The sequence below is a fragment of the Triticum dicoccoides genome, chromosome 3A (genome assembly GCF_002162155.2).
Source record: "Triticum dicoccoides isolate Atlit2015 ecotype Zavitan chromosome 3A, WEW_v2.0, whole genome shotgun sequence".
In the NCBI taxonomy this organism is placed as follows: Eukaryota; Viridiplantae; Streptophyta; class Magnoliopsida; order Poales; family Poaceae; genus Triticum; species Triticum dicoccoides.
In genome coordinates, this window is record NC_041384.1 from 717,845,938 (window position 1) to 717,852,225 (window position 6,288).

A 6,288-nucleotide genomic window follows, 5' to 3' on the forward strand; every position below is an offset into this window, starting at 1 on the left:
TTGGTTGAATGGCGATGCTGGTCCGTCAGGCACTAGAGGTGAGTAGAACGATTGGAAAGCTCTGTGGAAAATGCAAGTGCCATGAAAAATTAGAATGTTCTTATGGAGACTCTCAAAACAATCTTTGCCAACCGAAGATGTTCGCTCTCATCGACACATGTCAAACTCTTCGGCATGCGGTCTTTAATTTGTGGGGCCCCGGTCTCGTGGCGCCACTCCCTCCTGGAATGTACTACTTCCAGATGCACTTGAGAGATGGTCGAGGAGGGGATTGGACAGTCGCTGGTGGACAACAGTGAACCAAATGCTAAATAGTGGCTTTTTACACAAATGGAGGCATTATCACATGCTCATTTTGTGAAGTTAGCCATCACTTTGTGGGCTATCTGGTCGGCAAGGCGGAAATCTATCCAGGAGGGGATTTTTCAGAGTCCTCAATCACTTTTCTCTTTCACCACAAGGTTCATTGGAGAGTTGGAAAGTATTAAAGAAAGCAAGCCGGTTGGGATCTCAAGGGTAGAAGGGGGCATACACAGAAGAACTCGCCCAAGAGCCCCTCCAGCGAACCATGCTAAGCTTCATGTGGACGCTGCCATGAGACCAGGACGGGGCGGTTCCGCAGCGGTGCTGTGAGGGGATGCCGACAGGAACTATTTGGGTAGTACTACTTTGGTGGTGCAAGGAGTGGATGATCCAATGACCTTGGAGGCGCTGGCCTGTAGGGAGGCACTCTGTGCAGTCGAGGACCTCCTTTTGCAGCATTTTGTGGTAGCGTCAGATGCGAAACAAGTAGTGTGGGACATTGCTCAAGGCTCATGGCTCATTCTACCACTTTTTCTTGTAGTTTTATTTTTGAAGGCCGAGACAGTAACGTAGAAGCTCATAGCTTAGCTAGATACTAGCATAGCCCGCGCGGCGGCACGCCACGCCAGGTGATGCATTGTATTTATACGGATCGTAAAGGCCATTGTTACATGCCGCGCCACATTGATACGTCGTGCACATATTTGATGTCATTGTTTTGTCTGAATTTAAAGTTGAAATAAAAAATCTACATGCATAAGTTTGTAATTACAAAAAGGCAATCTATGCATGAATGCAAAATGGAGAGGATAGATTTATTATTAGCATGAGTGCTACATATTAGAAAGTAGGAAATACACCCTCAAAAAAAAGAAAGAAAGTAGGAAATGCACATCGCCACTTTCTTAATAGGACTACAAAATGCATAACATTCATTTGCAGCTTATACTACTCGACCAGTGGATTGATACTCCCATAACAAACTTATGCAAGTACAAAAATCTACATGCAGTGTTGGGGGATATTTAGTTACGTGGATGGGAATAGTAGGAGGTGCTATGACTGCATGGAGATATTTTCTGAAATTCGTTTTTCGGCCGATTGGTGTAGTGGCGGTGCCCTTGTAGGAGGCCAGTGAATAGGGTGGCATCGAGCCGGAGAGGAGGCCAGATTGAGGAAGGCTCGGTGTCACTTGGTACCGTCTCAAGTAGAAGCCAAACGTGGGAAGAGACGCACATAGAACATGGGAAAAGGAGATAATATCAGCTACATTTTGCGGCTACAGAGCACATCACAGCACGCACACCACGGACACAGAAAACGTGCGCCCACCCATCCGCACACACACATCTAGGCCACGCAACACACACGGCACAACCAGGGCCGTCTCCAGGAATTTGAGGTCCCGGTGCGAAATGTAAAATGAGGCCCTATAACTGAGAATTCAGATAAGCAAAAGTGTGCTTTCATTTTGTTATATAACTTCAAAGTGCTTGTTATTTCTTATAATTGGCATAAATAATATAATACTAAAAGAGGAGAGGTAATATTTAAGCATATGTTCCATGTTACTTCTTATAATTGGCATAAATAATATAATACTAAAAGAGGAAAGGTAATATTTAAGCACATGTTCCACTGAAAAGCCTCATCTTTCTAGTATTTTTTAGAAATAAAATGTGCAATTATATGTTCGAAATTAATCGTCTCCAGAATGGAAGATCAAATCTTTGATTCAAGATTGAGGAAATAACAAATCACCCTTTACAATCAACAAGCAAATTAGCCTTTCACTTGCTGAATTTGTTCGGTAACCGGACTAAAAAATTGCGTATTTCACATTCAGTTAATTAAAGCCAACAAATGATCAGTTGTGAAGGCAAAAAAATTGCATACATTTGTCTATGCATACATTTCCCTTTTACTGCTTCTGGCTAGCTAGCGTCCGCTGCCTTGTATGCCCATCACGTTAAGAAAATTTTCATCCAAGGCCTACAGTCACTAGGGGAACTGTACACACCAGCCTCCCAAAATAATGCACGTGTCCATACTCGGTAGGCTCTCACGTTGCTTTCACCCAGGTGGTGAAATGTGAGAGCAAAATCATCCCCGAAAATAGGGGTTTTTGTAATATGCTCTTAATCTAGTCCCAGGAAGTCATGTGTGGTTTGGCCAACCACATAATGTAAGCATTATCCCACTATATGTGGAATTCAATCAGCTTTGGTCACCCGCAAAAAAAAGTACTAACTGCTTTGGGCTGTGGCTCTAAAAAGAACTACTTTGGGCCGTTGGGAGTTGGACTGTCGTCTCATTTTTTTCCCTTCTCTCGGAATAAAATCAGTGTTTCGCTTCCTTGTTCGTTCCCCTTCTTCCTCTTTTCGCCTCCCCGCATTGTCCCCTAAACCCTACCAGATCAACAACACTTCCGGAGACGGCAGAGGAGAGTCGCAGCTCCCCCATCCCCCGGAGCAGGTCTACCATGTCGGCCGCCGCCGGCAAGCCGTCCCGGTCTGCCTCCGCCATCATTGCCTCCACAGCGAGCGGGTGCCACCTCCTCAAGATCGATGCCTACTCCCGCACCAAGGGCGTCCCCAATGGAGATAAGATAAAGTCCCGCCCTTTCACCCTCGGAGGACACGGATGGCACATCGATTACCATCCCAACGGCTTCAATTCAGAGAACGCAGACTACATATCCGTGGACGCGGATTTTTAGAGCTCAGGTTTCTGGACACCCCTTATCCTTACCCTCCAACATTGTTTTGAGATCCGTGCTAGATAACTAACTTTGTACATCAGATTTTCTCTTTTTTTTTCTTCAAAATAAAAGAACATATGAACTTCAACCTTTGCAAGACACCAAAACGTTCTAACTAGAATGTGAGAAAAAACTTTGAGATTTTTTTGTCAAACATAAATATACGAAATTAGATTTTTTGTATTAAAAAATGTACATTTTAGTATTTAGATTGCACGAAAAATTCTGAAAGTTTTTCCCCACATTCTAGTAAGAATGTTTTGTTGAGCTGCCAAGTTTGAAGTTCATATGTTGTTCTATATGGGAGAAGCAAAAAAGACAAATGTACTCGCACGAATCGCGATGCAAAAATGAGTGGCTAGATAAGGGAGTGTCCCAAAGCCTATGCTCTACAGAATAGTTTCCCATATCCGTGTTTCTTGTTCTTGATGACAGTGTCACCACGGCGGTGAAGGCGCAACACAAATTCAGTTTCGTAGACGAGGTGACGGACCAAGCACCTTCACTGGCATCAGCAAAAGTACACAACCACACTAGTCAGCAGGGCTGGGGGCTTTGGAATTTCATCAAAAGGGCAGACTTGGAGAAGTCGAAGCATCTCAAGGACGATTCTTTCACCATCAGGTGTGATATCGTTGTCATCAGCGACTACCGTGCAGAGGATTTGCCTGAAGACACCCTGCAACATTTGTCTCTGTCGCCCCATCTGACCTGCACCAGCACCTCGGAGATCTCCTCAAGACCGAGAAGGGCGCCGGCGTGGTTTTTGAGGTTGATGGTCATACGTTTGCAGCGCACCGCTGTGTGCTTGCTGCCAGGTCACCAGTCTTCAGTGCGGAGCTCTTTGGCGGTATGAAGGAGGGCGACACCGCAGGTGTAGTACGTGCGCATAGATGAAATGGAGGCAGAGGTGTTCAAGTCGTTGCTCTGTTTTGCGTATACCGACTCCTTACCGGTGACAAAGAAGGAAGATGAAGATGTCATGTGCCAGCATCTGCTTGTTGCGGCGGACAGGTATAACATGGAGAGGGTTTTTTTTTTTTTTTGTGAGGATAGGTTATGCAAGTACATCAATGGAGGCTCAGTAACGACCGTCCTGACGTTAGCTGAGCAGCACCACTGTGACGGCTTAAAGAAGGCATGCTTAAGTTTTCTTAGCTCCCCGGCAAATCTTAGGGCTCTGTTGGACAGTGACGGATTCGATCATCTCAGCAGGAGCTGCCCTACTGTTATTAAGAATCTGATTGCCATGCTGGCCCCCGTTTAGTGGTAAATGTTGCGTTAGCAATTATAGTCCCAGGGTTTGAAATGGTTTTCTTGTACTTGTAATGGTGCTTAGCTCCCTGGTTTGGTTTCAAGACCTGTTATCTGCTAGCTATCTTGGATTCTTGCCTTCTTGGTAAATGACTACCAGACTTCGTATCCTAACTTTCGAAGATGGAAAGTAGTATTATTGCACTGTCACTTTGGTTTTGTTTTGGTGTTTCCAACGCATGTCTGCATCCTTAAGTTTATCAGAGGAAGTACTATCAGGTTCACGATTCTATAGCTCTGTAATTGGGTAGCTATCTTAGTATAGGAAAGCTTCTTTCCAATGAACATGGAGCGGTGCATCTTCGATTTGAGAAGCCCCTCTATCACGAGGAGTTGTTTGCCACACATCTATTCTGAAATTATTATCATGCTGCCCCTCTACTATTCCCTTGTTTGCAATTATTTTGAATTCACGATGGTCATTCTGCTAGTAATATTATTTGACAGCTTTTACATTTTCTTATTAGGAATTTTGTCCTGGCATCTACTAAATTTATCCTAATGACATGCAGAACTATATATGCTTATTCTGGTCTCTGTTATGTTTGTTCGCTGCTATGTGCTTCTTTTCCTATTATTTTGTAATAGCTTTGTTATCAAGTAGCCATGTACGTTGATTGATATTCACCAGCCTTGCAAGTTCTCTTACTACTGTTTCTTCTTTTCATTGAATGCTTTGGATGCCTACTTCAAATCAGGGAAAGAGCTGCAGATTGCGAATAAATCTCAGACCTTGACTCAAATGCACTAAGGTGCATCCACTCATGCACTTAGGCGTTTGATCTGGAACTGGGGGTACAGATCTCAACTTTCTTTCTTGCAACGATGATTTTGTATTTTCCTTTTGTTTTTTGACTTGAAGATTCAGTATTCAGTATTTTTTTTCTTTTTTGACGGCAAGATTCAGTATTCAGTATTTTTCTTATGGTTTAAGTTAATTTATTGAATTGCACCGCCATGTTTTAAAATGTGGTTGGGTTCAGATATGCACTCTTTGCTACCTACGCTTCAGTTAGGACTATATATGCTTATTTTGCTCTCTGTTATGCTAGTTCGTTGCTATATGCTTCTTTTCCTATTATTTAGTAATAGCTTTGTTATCAAGTAGCCATGTACGTTGACTGATACTCGCAAGTTCTCTGGCTACTGTTTTTTTTCTTTTCAATGAATGCTTTGGATGCCTACTGCAAGTCAGGGAAAGAGCTGCTGGTTTCGAATAAATCTCAGACCTTGACTCAAATGCACTAAGGTGCTTCCAGTTACTCATGCACTTAGGCATTTGATCTGGAACTGGGGGCGCAGATCTAAACTTTCTTTCTTGCGTCCTTTAGAGCAGAAATTCATGCATTTGCTGTTGAAATGTAAAAGGCCCTCTTTCCTTTCCTTGCAACGATGATTTAGTATTTTTCTTTTCTTTTTTGACCCGAAGATTAAGTATTCAGTATTTTTCTTATGGTCTAAGTTAATCGCACTAGTAGAAAAAGGGTCAAACGTGAAGCACATTAGTGCCGGTTTGAATTAGAGCCGGCACTAATGTGTACATTAGTGCCGGTTCGTGGCGGCGATCAATAGTACCGGTTCGTGGCGAACCTTTAGTACCGGTTCATGCCACGAACCGGTACTAAAAAGGCTGTGTCAGCCTGTGATTAGGCTATGGCCCCACCATCACCATTTAGTGCCGATTTGTACCACGAACCGGTACTAATGAGGTTATGGCAAGCTGTTTTTAGTCCCACCTCGCCAAGAGAGAGGCAGTATGAGCGGTTTATAAGCCGTGAGTGCACAGACAATGACGAAGAGTTGCAATGCTCATCTACATGTTGATTAGCTTCAAGCCTTGCGGAATAGCATAGATTGCACTGAGCTATGTGCAGTGCAGTCTACACTATTTCGAAAGGCTTGAAGCAAAT

General features: G+C 43.5%; 1 pseudogene; it reads left to right on the forward strand.

Moving 5' to 3' along the window:
- Nucleotides 1–2,785: 2,785 nt before the first annotated feature.
- LOC119273089 lies at nt 2,786–4,331 on the forward strand (annotated as a pseudogene).
- The last annotated feature ends 1,957 nt before the right edge of the window (nt 4,332–6,288 follow it).